The sequence below is a fragment of the Equus przewalskii genome, chromosome 1 (genome assembly GCF_037783145.1).
Source record: "Equus przewalskii isolate Varuska chromosome 1, EquPr2, whole genome shotgun sequence".
Classification (NCBI taxonomy): domain Eukaryota; kingdom Metazoa; phylum Chordata; class Mammalia; order Perissodactyla; family Equidae; genus Equus; species Equus przewalskii.
In genome coordinates this window covers 143,507,797-143,523,982 of record NC_091831.1, presented here as the reverse complement: position 1 = coordinate 143,523,982, position 16,186 = coordinate 143,507,797, and the positions used below count along the sequence as shown (strand labels likewise).

Below are 16,186 nucleotides of genomic sequence, written 5' to 3'. Positions count from 1 at the left end.
GCAATTTGATAAATGTTTATTGACTCAATAAATGCACACAGACGATTTCCTTGAGGGGTCTCACAGGTAGATTCATTTGATCTAATGATTCAATGAATTAATTCTGCATTGGTGAATTATGTAGATTTTAAATGAAATCCTTTTTTAAAACCCTGTATTTCTCTATTTTAAACATGAACCTAGGACTTTGACTCTGTGATCATTCTCTATATGCAGGATGCCAGATTGGTTGTCCTGCTGCTCCAGAAAAATCAAGTTCATGATAGAGATGTGCGAATCCATATCCACATATGGTCAGACAAGCCTGATCTGCAGAAGGGCATGGTGAGCTGGGAGTGCATCTGTCCCGGGAAGAGTGCACGCCCAGAAAAAGTGGATTGTGTCCGAGCTTCAAGAAACTGTGGTGTCCAATTTATTTATAATATGTTTTCAAGGCAAAATTCCAGGGATGTGTAAGTGTAAAGAAGAGGAGGAACAAAAGCAACATTTGAAACTCAGTAAATTCCAGATGATTTTAATCAAAATTATTTCCAGTCACTGTCACTCCTGAGCAGCATTTTCTGCCATGAGGCACCAGGCCAGTCAGGTTCCTGACAGTTTTCTTCATCAATCCAGGAAATATATAGCGGGCCATTTGCACCATCTGCTACCCAGGTGTCAGTCGTTGGAAGGCAGCTAGGAACTCGGGAAAGCATGCTGGAATACCATTTGGAAAAAACCCTGAAACCTGCTCTGGGAAGAGACGGGGAACATATTGAGCCTGAGGAAGAAAGAGACTCCACAAAAAGAGCACGAAAAAAGCAAGGATATATGTTAAAGCTCTGACAAAGCAAAAGAAATTCTTCTGTTTCCTCTTAGCCAATTTGATAGGATTCTTGCTTCTGGGAATCATAAAAAATACAAATATTTCCTGGGCATTTTGTAGTGGTTGATATTACACTCTTTATACGTATGAATATCTCCTTGTAATAATATTTGTGCACCTGTCTTTTTTTCAGAGTGGGAACATAGGGGAAGAAATCCCTGTTACAGGGCATCCAAATCCTCACCTCATCTCAGGCTGTAATAAAAATCTTCACTGCCGTTACCCTCCTGAAATAATTACCATCTTTATTTTGAGACAGGTTAAAGTGCAATCTTGACACAGTTGGTGTTAGAAATGCTGGCAGCCTTCATCTCCAGTGATGCGGCCATTTCATCTGCCACAGAATGAACTGTCTTCCTTCTCAGTTGGGAACACAGTACAGAGCACTGAGAAGATTTTAGGCAAGGTGGGCTTAGCATGGAATTGCCTCCAAGCGCATAGAAGGGGCGTGGTTTTGTCTGTCCTTGTTACCGTCCAAGCACCCAGGTAACTGTTGCAGTCCTAGGAGTCAGTAATACTCACTGTACCTTCTGCGTTGGAACAAGACAAAAATGTGTAGTTGGTAAAATTTTCCCTTAGTTTCATCACACCACTTTCTTTAGTGCTGCTTCTGCTTTTAAGGGCACTTCTCCCTCCCTTTCCTCTACGTCTTCCCTCCCACGGAAGTTGCTTATCTGTTGGTTTATTCCAACGAAAACTTACTTAGGGCTTGGGAGAGTTCATAGGGACCTAGGCTGTGTTGAGTAGAGTAATGTATGTCCCTTTTTAAAGAATACAAAAAGTACTCCTGGATCTTGAGTATTAACTTATGATTTTTATTATAATGTTACTTAGTATTTATGAACATAAAACTAGGTATAAGCTCCATCTGCTTATAGCTCTTATACATGAATACATCCAAGATAAATTTACATATTAAATATGAAGGAAACTACAAAACCAATAAAAGTCAAATTAACAGCATTAATTTAATGTGACAGATAAACCTGTTTTGCTAAAATCAAATTGACTCTCACTCGTGCATATTTTCCTCAGTGCTACAGTGCAAGTCCTCTCAAATTTGGCATGTACGTAACTATTATAAGCTCTGGGTGACTATACAGATGTACGGTGGGGGATGTAGGACAGCGGTCGTTTTGACATTAGGACTTGCCAACATCAGGAAAGTTGGCTTGCCAGCAAATTAAATGGATTCAAAAGATTCTACTATATTTAAAGCCCTTCTTTCTTTAATTTTTAAAAATAATCCTGGAATTAAAAAAAAAATTACACTTAAGGCAACAACTCCATTAGTGGTTACTTATAGGTTTTCCCACCATACGCTATTATTATTACCACTAAAGAAAAGTTATCAGAAATTTATCTCCCCTGGTTCATGTTTTATTTTTACCTGAAAAAAAAGTTCTATACATATTTAACTATTGAAACAGAATTTAACAAATATCGAAGCTAAGTCCTTTATAAACACCTGCATTTTTTCCAACTCCATTGTAAATCTTGCTCATTGTACAATTTATTCCAAGTTTTTTTCTTCACACCTTCAGCAATATTTTCTATGAGTCTTCTCGACATCTTTGCTGATAGAAGAACACATTTTAGTTTATTTCCATATTGCTTTTCATGTATTATTTCAGCCATTTTTACTCTATCAAGAAGAACAGGTATTTACCCAATGGTAAGTGTTTTTTTGTTCTTTTTTAGATTTTTTTTTTCCTTTTTCTACCCAAAGCCCTCCGGTACATAGTTGTATATTCTTCGTTGTGTGTCCTTCTAGTTGTGGCATGTGGGATGCTGCCTCAGCATGGTTTGATGAGCAGTGCCATGTTCACGCCCAGGATTTGAACCAACGAAACACTGGGCTGCCTGCAGCAGAGCGCGCAAACTTAACCACTTGGTCACGGGGCCAGCCCCCTCAATGGTAAGTTTTACTTTGTTTTTGTTTTTTGCTATTTGCTATTAAATAAGAACCTTAAAATCAACCTCCAAATGTTTATCATTGGTTGATTTTTTAATTTTTAACTTTGAAATAATTATAGGCTCAGAAGCAATTTTCAAAAATAGTCGAGAGGTCCCATGTACCCTTCTCTCAGCTTCCTTCAAAGATAACATCTTATATAAATCAAGGATAACATCAAATATCAAAACTAGGACATTGGCATTGGTACAATCTGCAGGCCTTATTCATTATTAAAGCTTAGTGAAGCTTTGTAAATACTGGCTTGAGTATAAAATGGCCTCAAGTACTACTGAAGAAATAATTCAGGCGCCTATTATGAACTGGCTACTTAGTTTGTGAGTGTTTTGCCTCCAAGGTGTCCATTACCTAATCAACTGAGGGAAAATCTGTGCTTGGGGCAAGGTTCTTTATTTATAATAATGGATATAAATCATGTTCCAAATAATCTTATTGAGAATTTCTGTGCCTAGGCTGACGTTTTGTGCAATCTGATTAGACACCTTTTAAAGAGATTGATACGTGGCTCACAGTTTTCCTAGAATTAGAAACGCATCAGTTCTTTTTGTTTTATACTAGTGAATGCACTAATGTATTAGCTTCAACCTAGTTTCCTTTTTCAGTCACTTTTGTTTTGAGTATTTAATTGAAATTAGATATTTATGCAGTAAAACTACTTATCTGGGCACGTGTAAGCTACATAAATTGCTTAATATGAAGGAATGATTAAGAGCCCTGTTAATCTCCCCTCACGTTTATGTTGAGGAACTCTCTATTCCCTCAAGATTACCTCATATATTTCATGTGACATCCAACTTATGTAACTTGTGAATAGACTTTTTAAAAAAATAGGACTTGAAGGGCCTCGCCTGGTGGTGTAGTGGTTAAGTTCACATACTCCACTTCAGCAACCCAGGGCTCACTGGTTTGGATCCCGGGCATAGACCTACACACTGCTCATCAAGCCGTGCTGTAGCAGCATTCCACATACAAAATAGAGGAAGATTGGTGCAGATGTTAGCTCAGTAACAATCTTCCTCAAGCAGAAAGAGGAAGATTGGCAACAGATGTTAGCTCAGGGCCAATCTTCCTCTCCAAAAAAATAAATAAATAAATAATAGGACTTGAAGATTAAACACTTAATGAATCATCTTATGTCTCTTTTGGAGGTAATGAAATCCACTTAAAAACACTAACACACAAGATACAAAGCCCTCACTGTTTCTTCTTCCTTTCTAGCCTCATTCCTTTGTGTTTACCAGCTCACAATACCAAACTACTGTGACCTCATCACATACGTTTTGTTATTTCACAGCTCCTCTCCTTTATAAATACTTTTCCATCCGTCTGGTGTTCTATTCCTTCCTTTGCTGAACTGGAGAACTCCTATTCTTTCTTTGAAAGCCAAGCTCAGATTTCCCTTCTCCCAGGAAGCTTTCTCTTTTCTTTTCTCTGTATTACTTCTTTGTTCCAGGTGAATTCACTTATCTCACCAGCCTATAATTTGTTATTACATCTCTACTCAGTAGAGAGTAGGAGCTATGTCTTATTCTTCTTCCTCAGACTTCAGTTTCTTGAATCAAATTGATTTTAGACTTGATCTCTTCCCACAAAACAATGACTTGCCTTTATAGAATCCTGACTACTTGAACCACATGGAACCCACCAGAAAAAGTATAGTGATGGAGTGAGAGTATTTGACATTACAGTTTTTAACTATGAGGAGTTTCAAAACTGATGCAACTAGAGAAAAGAATTAACCTGTAAAAGAAATAGCAAATTTCTCTATGACAGGTTCAGTTATATTGCTATTATGAAAGGATTCTGAGGACAATAAACAACTTTCCCTCATAACATTCAGGATTATTGTCTCCACTGTGAATTAAATGGCCTCATTTTCTTACTCATAAGGATACAGTGAATATCTCCTAGGCATTTTGTGACCCTACCTCGACCTGTCCACCCCTCCCTAAACTGTATTGCAGCCTCCAGGACTGTAGAGTATATTATATGGAGTGGGGGGAGGGACATATCTCAAATTAGACTTTAAAAACTTGTATGCTTTATGTTCCTATATCCTTCCGGAAATGAACCCCAGGGTATACATTTCTTATTTCTTTTCCCTCAGGAGGGTGCCAAACACTTGCTCAGGCAAAGGGGAGAGAAGCTGCTTTGGGCTCTCCTTTCTTCTCCTCTGAGATTTGCTTTATAAAGGAACTTTTACTGGCCTGCAGCTAAAGTTCCCCCATACTGTATTCCTGAGTGTGTAATATCCATTTGTTGTAACTCTCCTCAAATGCCAAGTCACCTGCCAAGTTTTATGGTTAATTGTTATATTTTCACTGCTTTTTATCTGTAAAGTATTTATCTCAATATGCACAGAAGAGATATTAACTCAGACATCCCAGTGACCAAAAGAGTATAGAAAGAGGCAGTAGAGAGTTAGGGCAAGAAAGAAGGGCATAACTTAGCTCACTAGATGCTTGGGGAGTTATGGTAGATGAAGCATTGATTTGTTTATCCTCAGATAATCCATCCCAGACTTGGAGACAAAACAGGGAAGACAGGATTATTTCTTTTTCTTAAGAGCTGGTTGTTGAACATTTGCTAACTTATCATTGGGAATAGATTGAATTAAGATGACAAAAGATGTATCCAGCACCAAGATTGTCTCTCTTATGCTATTGTGCCTACCATATATACTGTCACTTACTAACAGCATGATAGTTTGTGCCTTTACCATATTTAGTACCATTGTCAGCCAGGATCTTGGAAGGGGAAAATAGCTTACTCAAAAAGCATCTTTTCATCAGGATTTAGGGCATAGTGAATAGAAACTAAAAGGAACAGTGCAAATAATAGTGGAGAGCTTTTATTATTTTTAGCCTTAAGAAGAATGGGAAGGGATTCATTATCAGAATATTCCAGATGCAAAAGCTAAAGGCCTTCATCACTGCTAAATAAGCCTTACAAAAAAATGTTAAAGGGACTTCATTAAACTGAAATGAAAGGGAGCTAGTTAGTAGGAAGAATACACATGAAAGAATAAATCTCACTGGGAAGGTAAACATATAGTAAAAGTGGTGAATTAATCACTTAAAAAGCTAGTATAAAGGTTAAACAACAAAAGTAGTAAAAATAACTACAATTACAACGTTTAGTTAAGGGATACAAAAGATAAAAAGATGTAAAATGTGACATCAAAGACGTAAAATATGCATGGGGAAAGTAGTAAGGTTGAACTTTACAATGGGATCAAACTTAAGTTGTTATCAACTTAAAATAGACTGCTATAGATATAAGTTGCTATATGTAAGCCTCATGGTAACCACAAAACAAAAACCTATAGTAAATACACAAAAGATAAAGAGAAAGGAATATAAGCATACACTAAAGAAAGTCATCAAACCACAAAGGAAGAGAGCAAGAGAAAAGGAAAGGAACAGAGAGGAACTACAAAAACAGCCAGGAAGCAACAAAATGGCAATAAGTATATACCTATCTATAATCACTTAAAATGTAAATGGACTAAATTCTCCAATCAAAAGACATAGAGAGGCTGAATGGATAAAAAATGCAAGACTCATCTATATCATGCTACAAGAGACTCACTTTAAATGTAAAGACACACACAGACTGAAAGTAAAGGATGGAAAAAGATATTCCATGCAAATGGAAACCAAAATAAAGCTAGAGGAGCTTAGATCAGACAAAATCGACTTTAAAACAAAGATGGTAGTAAATGACAAAGAAGGGCATTACATAATGATAAAAAGTTCATCCAACATGAAGATATAACATTTGTAAATATTTCTGTACCCACCATATGAGTACCTAAATATATAAAGTAAATATTAACAGACCTAAAGGGAGAAATAGCAATACAGTAATAGGATGGGACTTTAATACCCCACTTACATCAATGGATAGATCATCCAGACAGAAAATAAATAAATAAACATTGGCTTTAAACCACACATTAGACCAGATGGACTTAGATATTGAAAGAAGCAACAGAACACACATTCTTCTCAAGTGCACATGGAACATTTTCCAATATAGATTATGTGATAGGCCACAAAACAAGTCTTCATAAATTTAAGAGAGTTGAAATTATATCAAGTATCTTTTACATCCACAAGGATATGAAACTATAAATTAATTACAGGAAGAAAACTTTAAAATTCACAAATATGTTGAGATTACGCAACGTGCTACCAAACAACCAAAGGGCCAATGAAGAAATCAAAAGAGAAATCAAAAAATACCTTGAGGCTAATGAAAATGAAAATCTAACATACAAAAATTTTATGGGATGCAGCAAAAGTAGTTCCAAGAGGGAAGTTCATAGCAATAAATGGCTTGCTCAAGAAACAAGGAAAGTCTCAAATAGACTAACTTTACACCTCAAGGAACTAAAAAAAGAAGAACCAATGAAATCCAAAGTTAGCAGAAGGAAGGATATAACAAAGATTAGAACAAAAATAAATAAAATAGAGACTAAAGAGTCAATAGAAGAGATCAATAAAACCACGAGCTGGTTCTTTGAAAAAAGATAAACAAAGTTGATGAACGTTTAGCTAGATTCACCAAGAAAAAAAGAAAGAAGACTCAAACGAATAAAATCAGAAAAGGAAGAGGAGACATTACAACTGATACCACAGAAATACAAAGGATCATAAGAGACTACTATAAATAATTATACACTAACAAATTGGATAGGATAACCTAGAAGAAATGGATAACTTCCTAGAAACAGACAGCATACCAAGACTGAATCATGAAGAACTAGAAAATCTGGACAGACTAATTACTTGTAAGGATATTGAATCGGTTATCAGAAACCTCCCAACAAACAAAAGTCTAGGACCAGACAGCTTCTCTGGTGAATTCCACCAAATGTTCAAAGAAGGATTAATACCAATCCCTCTTAAAAATCTTCCAAAAAATAGAATAGGAAGGAACTCTTACAAACTTATTTTAAAAGGCCAGCATAACCCTATACCAAAACCAGACAAGGATGCCACAAGAAAAGAAAATTATAGGTTAATATTCGTGATGAACATAGATGTGAAAATCCTCAGTAAAATACTAACAAACCAAATTCAACAATACATTGAAAGGATCATATACTATGATCAAATGGGATTTATTCCAGGGACATAAAGTTGGCTAAACATCTGCAAATCAGTTAATTGATACACCACATTAACAAAATGAAGGATAAAAATCATATGATCATCTCAATAGATGCAGAAAAAGCATTTGACAAAATTCAACAACCACTTATAATAAAAACTCTCAACAAAGTGGGTATAGAGGAAATGTACCTCAACACAATAAAGGCCATATATGACATGCCCATTGCTAACATCACACTCAATGGAGAAAAGCTGAAAGCTTTTCCTCTAAGATCAGGAACAAGATAAGGATGCCCACTCCGACCACTTTTAGTTAACATAGTATTGGAAGTCCCAGCCAGAGCAAGTAGGCAAAAATAAATAAATAAAACATATCTGACTTGGAAAGTAAGAAGCGAAACTGCTACTATTTGCAGATGACATGATATTACCTATAGAAAATCCTAAAGACTCAAAAAAAAAAAAAAAGCTGTTAGAACTAAAAAAAAAAAAATTCAGTAAAGTTACAGGATACAAAATCAATACACAAAAATCTGTTGTGTTTCCAAACATTAATAATGAACTATCAGAAAGACAAACTAAGAAAACAATCCCAATTACAGTTTCATCCAAAAGAATAAAATATCTAGGAATAAATTTAACCAAGGAGGTAAAAGACCTATATATTGAAAACCACAATATATTAATGAAAGAAATTGAAGAAGGCACAAATAAACGGAAAGATATTGCATGCTCACGGATTGGAAGAATTAATATTTTTTAAATGTCAATACTACCCAAAGCAATATACAGATTTAATATAATCCTTATCAAAATTCCAAGGGCATTTTTCACAGAAATTGGATAAACAATCCTAAAATTTCTATGGAACTAGTAAAAATCCTGAATACCAAAGCAATGTTGAGAAAGAACAACACTGGAGCCATCACACTCTCTTATTTCAAAATATATTACAAAGCTACAGTAGTTAAAATAGTATGGCATTGGCATAAAAACAGACAAATAGATCAATGGAACAGAATGGAAAGTCCAGAAATAAAGCCACACATATATAGTTAATTAATTTATGACAAAGGAGCCAAGAATATACAACAGGGAAAGGACAGTCTCTTCAATAAATGATGTTGGGAAAAGGGGACAGCCACGTGCAAAAGAATGAAACTGGACCACTATCTTACACCACACACAAAAATTAACTCAAAATGGATTAAAAACTTGAAGATAAGACCTGAAACCATAAAACTCCTAGAAAAAAACTTAAGCAGTAAGCTCCTTGATATAAGTCTTGGCAATGATTTTTTGGATTTGACACCAAAAGCCAAGGCAACAATAGCAAAACTAAACGAGTGGGACTTCATCAACCTAAAAATCTTCTGAACAGCAAAGGAAACAGTCAACAAAATGAAAAGTCCACCTACTTAATGGAAGAAAATACTTGCAAATCATATATTTGATAAGGGGCTAATATCCAAAATACACAAGTAACGCATGCAACTCAGTAGCAAGAAAACCAAACAATCCAATTAAAAATTGGCAGAAGATTTGAATAGACAATTTTCCAAAGAAGACATACAGATAGCCAACTGGTAAATGAAAAGATGCTCTACATCATTAATCATCAGGGAAATGCAAAGCAAAATCATAATGAGATATCAGCTCACACCTGTTAAAATGGCAATCATCACGCAGAATAGAAATAGCAAGCATTGGCAAGGAAGTGGAGGAAAGGGAACCCTTATGCACTGTTGGTGGGAATGTAAATTGGTGTAGCCACTATGGAAAACAGTGTGGAGGTTCCTCAAAATATTAAAAATAGAAGAAGCATATTGATCCCTCAATTCCACTGCTGGGTATTTATCCAAAGAAAATGAAAGCACTAACTCAAAAAGATATACATACCCCCATATCCATTGCAGCACTATGTACAATAGCCAAGATATGGAAACAACCTAAGTGCCTGTTAGTGGATCAATGGATAAATTGTTCTGTGTGTGTATATATATCTGTATATATATGAGTGTGTGTGTATATATATATATATATATACACACACACAACATATATGTTGTATATATGTTCCGCACAATGGAATATCATTCCGCCATAAAGAAGAAGGAAATCTTACCATTTGCAACAATATGGATGGACCTCGAGGGCATTGTGCTTAGTGAAATAAGTCAAAGACAAATACTGTATGATCTCTCTTATATGTGGAATCTGAAAAATGTATATATATATAAACAAGCTCATTGATACAGAGTACAGATTGTGGTTGCCTGAGGAGGGGGATGGAGGATGGGAGAAATGGGCGAACTACTTTTGGTTTTGTTTTAGTTTAAATTAAAAAAACAAACAAACAACAAATGAGAATCACAGAGGCTATGTAAGGAGGGACACTTGACAGGACCTGTGACCTCTGGAGGAAGGATGCCATCAGCTTAAGGCAACCTCTGAGAGGGAGTCAGAAGAATACTTTAATGTCACTGTTTTCCCTTTGACAACCTGCTCATTCTCCCTATTGTCCAAACCCCCTTGTAAGTCAGAGGGCAATGAAGCCCATTGAGGTACTTCCTATAAATCAGACTCATAGGGCATAAACTAGAGTGGAATAACTCTGGTGGTGTAAATGGAGAATATCCAACACAGAACACATGAATGTTGGTTTTACATGTCTCTTTCTGGTGTGTGTGTGCCTGTGTGTGCAGCATGCAAGATACCAGGCCTCAGAGAACTGCTTTTGTCGATTCATTCTGAAGCAGTAACTAGCCATAAGCTCTAGGTTGCCCCAGCAAGGCCCTAAGCAAACATAGGTGCTAGGGTTACTCTGGGTCCAAGATCTCAAGTCACCATTCTTGCTGTTTCTTGTCATTTGGCAGGATAATGACTATAATTGGATACAGTGAACACTAGATGCGAGTGTTTCCTTCTTCAAGGAACCGTCCGTAGTAAATGGTTGACGGGAGGAATTGGTGAGTTTTTCCAAGCGGGTTCTTCTGTGCTCTTGTCCATGTCATGGAGGCCTCTGCCCAGTGGTGTGCTGCAACTGGTTTGTACCAACTCACAAGAGCCAGTTGCTTGCATCGCTTCCCAATTTCAATTCAGAAAATCACGTTGGTAGCTTGAAATTGACTGTGGTGTGAGAATTTATACCCTGGAAATTGGCAAACTCTATAAGTCACTTTATTTGCTTCTCCTAGAGAGTTTGCTTGTAAACATTGAGCAGCACACCACTGCCTTTGCATATGGAAGTTCTCTGAATAAATTATGGAGGAGAGTTCTAGGAGATAGAACTTTCTGCTGAGTCTCATAAGGAAGGATTTACCCTCCTTGTTTTATCATTTTTCTCTCAAAATTTGATTTCCAATTTTCCTAAAATTTTCCAGTTTTTGAATTATCTTCCCCTTAACCACAAAAGTACCAGCCCACCTGAGTGTTAGGGAATTTATAACTTTCATATCGGCTTGTAAAAAGTCCTGAATCAGTCTGCATATACTCTTTTTTGTATTATTTTTTAGTTACATCTGCATGACTGTTTACCTATTTTATTGTGTATATATCAACCCAGCTGAGTTACTCCAGGTCAGTTGGGATGGGGGCTTTTGTTTGTCATTGCTATATCCTCCTGTGACTGTGTCAATATTTCCATTCAATCAAAATGATGGACTGTGATGTATAGGATGCTGTGCTGGATGCTGAGGGCCACTGAGGGAGAGCTGGGGTGCAGCAGATAACCTGAGGGGTTTAGGAAGACATTTTTATTTATCACCTTCCTTCTTGGATAATTGTCATTTTTATGTAGGGGAGGTGTCCTGGTAGTGCCATGGATGTTCAAAACACATCGTTTTCAGATGTGGAATCAGTAACAGAAGGGCATTAGAGATGAGATTTGCCTTCGAGAGCTTACTAACGCTGATCGAAGCCAAAATTTATTTGTTCTGTTTGTGCTTCTAGATCCCTTCTCCTCTCTTTTCTGCACTGCTGTGAGCCCTGGGAGGCAGACCTCCATGGACTATGTCCTGAGGTTCCTTTGCATTCTACTTCCTACTGGATTTGCTCAACAAGGGGCACCAACCGGAGATCAGAGGAAGAAGAAGAGATAAATCAGTTTAGCCATGACTCTTTCTCTGCCAATATCAAAGGCTGTCTCCAATCCCCATAGTACCCTCCTTCCCCGACGGCCCCTGTCTCTTCATGTTAGGGGTGGTAACGGCTTCATTCTGGTAGATGCGTAACAGACCCTGGGTGCATCACCAAAGCCTGTTGGTTCCCTTAACTTCCTTAAAAAAAATCCTTTATGTAACACTCTTCAATCACCTCATTACATTGGACCATCTATCACCTGTTAGGACCCTGACTAATACACTGCTTATAATGGTGTTTTAAATACGGATTTTTGGCTAAGAGAAAACAGGGAGAGATGTTTTCCATTGCTGGTGGGACTTTCTTGTGTACCAGCCCCAAACCAAACTACAGTACTTTGTTGGCTCCCAGATTTCCCTGGGGGATCTCAGTCTTCCAAGGAGGAATGCCATTCCTTTTGGCCTCACCAAGTTATTCTAATGGCTCTCTGTTTTTTTTTTTTTTTTAATTGCAAATGATACTTGGTTCGTGACTTCCTTTCTCTTTTTATTGCACCCCAACCTCATGCCCATCCTCTTGTCTGTTTCCCTTAATACGACAGTTACGCCTCAAACTCCATTAAGTGTAGCAATTTCTTCTAGTCCGGGAGTATTTCTGCAGTTGCAAATAATCATGTGAATGTACTAGACTTATTAAAGCATTTGGAAATATCACTATGGCTATAAATGTCTGTAGCATTTCCAGAATATAGAAAGGCTACCGGCAAATCTGCCAGAGAACAGTCTCTTACCAATCCTTACACTAGCACTTCTACATCTGTTATGCTTAAAATTTTTAAACTAATGTATTCATTCCAGGAACAGCAGAACAAAAAGATATCCAGCTAGGAGATCTATTTTCATATCAATATTTAAAATGCTTTCAATATTCACCATTTCACGCTTACTAAATCTCCCATGACTTCTTGCTTTCAGGAAATCCATCAATTACAAACTAAAGCGAACATATAAAGGAACCTGTAAAATGCAATACACATTGGCAGGCAGGGAGTCCAAAGCTCACTAGAGAGAGCAATTAGCAAAATCTCTCCCAATTCATGCAAATGAATAAATTTGTCACCATCTTGAAAATACATATTTATTATTACTCCAAAGAGAGGCAGTCAGAGTCTAATTTTAGAATCTGGCCTCCAGGGGAAAGTATTCTATAAAGTGATGAACATGAATAGAAAATTCACACTAAAAAAATAAAATGTAAAAAACAAACGTATTAAGAACGTTAACAATACTAATGAAATTATGGAAAATAAAGCAATGGCTATTTTTGCCTTTTAAACTGGAAAAATGTTTAAAAGATAATATTGATGAATGCTGAGGGAAAAGAATGTTATATTGTGATTAAAATCATGATATTTGAAGTCACACGCTTGGGTTTGAGTCTCTACTTCATTTCTAACTGAGTAACTTTGGACATTTAACTTAATCTGTTTGTGCCACAGTTCTTTAATCTATAAAATGGGGATGATTATAATACATATTACAAAGTTATTGAGAATATTTAAAAATACAACATCTGTAAAATAGAACAGACTCTGCCACATGGTAAGGGCTTAGTAATTATCAGCAATTATTATTACAGCTATGATGAATGATGACCTGTGGTGAGAAGGGCAGTGGATTGGGTGTCCAACTCTTCTTTATACTGTAATGTGAGTACAAATTGGCATAAACTTTCTGGAGGGAAGTTGCATATCTACCTTTAAAAAGTTGGCTTTCTCTAATACCTAAAACCATTTCTAAGCATTTATCATAAGGAAATTATCACAGAGACAAAGATGTCTTTCCAAGGATGTTCATTTTAGCATCATTTATAGACAGTCATTAGACATGATGTCTAAAAATGGCAATATAAAAATCTTTCAATGGAATATTATGTAATAAATAACACTTAATATTATTTAATGTTTTAGAAAACATATACGTAAAAAAGCAGAATATAAAATGTTTATGTAGTTGGACTCTAATGTTTACTTTAAAATATAAATTTTTTAAATTACATGTATGCACAAAATTGTATATATAAAATGAAAACTTCATATATATATATATATGAAAATGTGTAAAGAAATTCATCAATTATTGACTTCAAATGGCATTATTGTGGGTGATTTTTGTTGACTTTTTTATATATTTGTGTTTTTTAAGATTTTTATTATGAGCATTAATTAGTTTCAAAATTGGAAGAAAATCTGATAAAAATCTTCTTAAGCACGCTATATGTAATGAACAGATGTTCAAGCTAGAGAAGTCCTTGATCGTCTCCCACTCATCTTTCTTTTCCTGACAGTTGCATGCTCAGTTAGCTGCATTTACAACTTCACGCACAATTGCTAACCTTTTGTCATAAGTATGACTGCAATTACCTGGGCAGCAACCTTGAACCAATTTAGTACCCAAACATAAACATAACTCATCTCCATTTTCAAGGTACTTAATAACTAACATTTACCTGTCATTTATTGAGAAGATACTCTATTCCAGACATTGATATTTTGCATGCATTCTCTACTTTAATCTTTGCAATTATCCTGTGAATTAGGTACAATATTCGCTATTTTATGGGAGAAGAAGAATTCAAGACTTATTGAGATTACCTTGTCCTCCACAGTTGCACAAATCTCAAAACTGGAATTTGATGCCAAATCAGTTGGACTCAGAGACTAAGCTTTACCCCCTGTGTATGCTGCCTCTCCACAAACGCCTCCTGCATTACCCGGCTTCTTTTCTTGGCTCTCACTATTGAGAAGAAGAGGAAAAAATTATTCCAATGTGTCATCAAAGATTTATTGATGTCTGGAAAGTGATTATAAAATAACTTGGAATGTAACAGCTGTGGTTAATATATAAACTAAATAAGCAGACTAAATTGGAGATTAGTTGCAGACATTTTCCTAAAGACAATATATTTACCAAAAAATAAAAGAGGAAAGGATTAATCAAATATAGGAAATATTTGGCAAACCATAGTATTATTTTTTACAAGAAAAACAATCTGCTTTATATGGACATTAATTTCTTAACAGTGAAAATATTTCTTGTTTTGTTCTGTCTTTGCAGTGATGATTTTGGTGGATGAGTGGATTTTCTTTCCCATCTTTTTATCATAATGATGTTCATATGATCCTTTGCAGTTATTCTCAGGCCACATTAATGTAGTCTTGGTTTTCTAATGGGACAATTAAGGCAAGAGCAATGATATATTTTTCACATAAAAATATATGAGCTAAAGTAGAAATTGATTCTGTTCCTGGTTCTACCAGTGATTTGCTGTAATTGCCTATTCAGAGAGGATAGGGTTAAATACCATCTCCTCATTTGTGTAATAAAAGGGCACTTCATAATCACAAACTTGTCTTTTGTGTCATTCTGTGGTTCTGGTAGTACTAGAACATCATTAGATATACAGTAAATATAGAATGAATACATATCTTTAAGTTACTTCCTAATCCTATCTATTCTTCAAGGCCTAGCTGAAGCCTCACCTCCTTCATGAAGATTCCCCTAAGTACTTAAGCTGCCGGAACTCATAAATAGTCAGTACAGTAATTACATGCTATCTTTAAACACTGCTTAATAAACTCACATATGGAAGTCCTTGTTTTAAAATAAGTTGTAAATCAACTTGACAGAGACAGGTTTTTAACTCATAATTCTATACACTCCTTGGGTTCAATCACAGTGTTGGTCTCACCGTTGATGCTTAGAAAATTCTTGTCAAATGTGGAGCAAATTTGTATCAGCAGCTAGATTCAGAATTTTTGATGTCAAGACATTTCTCTTATCGAAGTGATGCTCCTCAGATTGCAGCGCGGGTCTTCCTCTATGCCTGATGCTGTTTGATCACCATCACCATCACAATCATCATCGTCATCACAATCATCATCATCATCTTCATGCTCAAGAAGCATTTATTTGGTCCTTCTGGGATGAATGGGAGCAGCCCAAGCTTTACCTTCGGGTGAGATGAGAAATAGTTGGCTATCATTCTCTATGTAATAACCTTTCATATGTTTAAAGACTATTTCCAGAGTCTAAGATCATTAATTTTAAAAGAGCCTCAAACTTTGGACAAGGGCAATTGCTACAG

The 16,186-nt window shown here is 36.0% G+C and overlaps 1 long non-coding RNA gene across 3 annotated transcripts; it reads right to left on the bottom strand.

Moving 5' to 3' along the window:
• Positions 1-498: 498 nt before the first annotated feature.
• LOC103560918 (uncharacterized) lies at positions 499-15,937 on the bottom strand. 3 transcript variants are annotated; one of them, XR_011541322.1, is made up of 4 exons: positions 15,791-15,931; positions 14,694-14,835; positions 1,050-1,395; positions 499-727 (listed from the first exon to the last, which is right to left on the bottom strand). It is a non-coding gene; the product is annotated as an uncharacterized lncRNA (long non-coding RNA). The 3 variants fall into 3 exon arrangements; XR_547315.2 differs by lacking the exon at positions 1,050-1,395 and having other exon boundaries at positions 15,791-15,937; XR_011541320.1 differs by lacking the exon at positions 1,050-1,395 and having other exon boundaries at positions 499-732.
• Between the last annotated feature and the right edge of the window lie 249 nt (positions 15,938-16,186).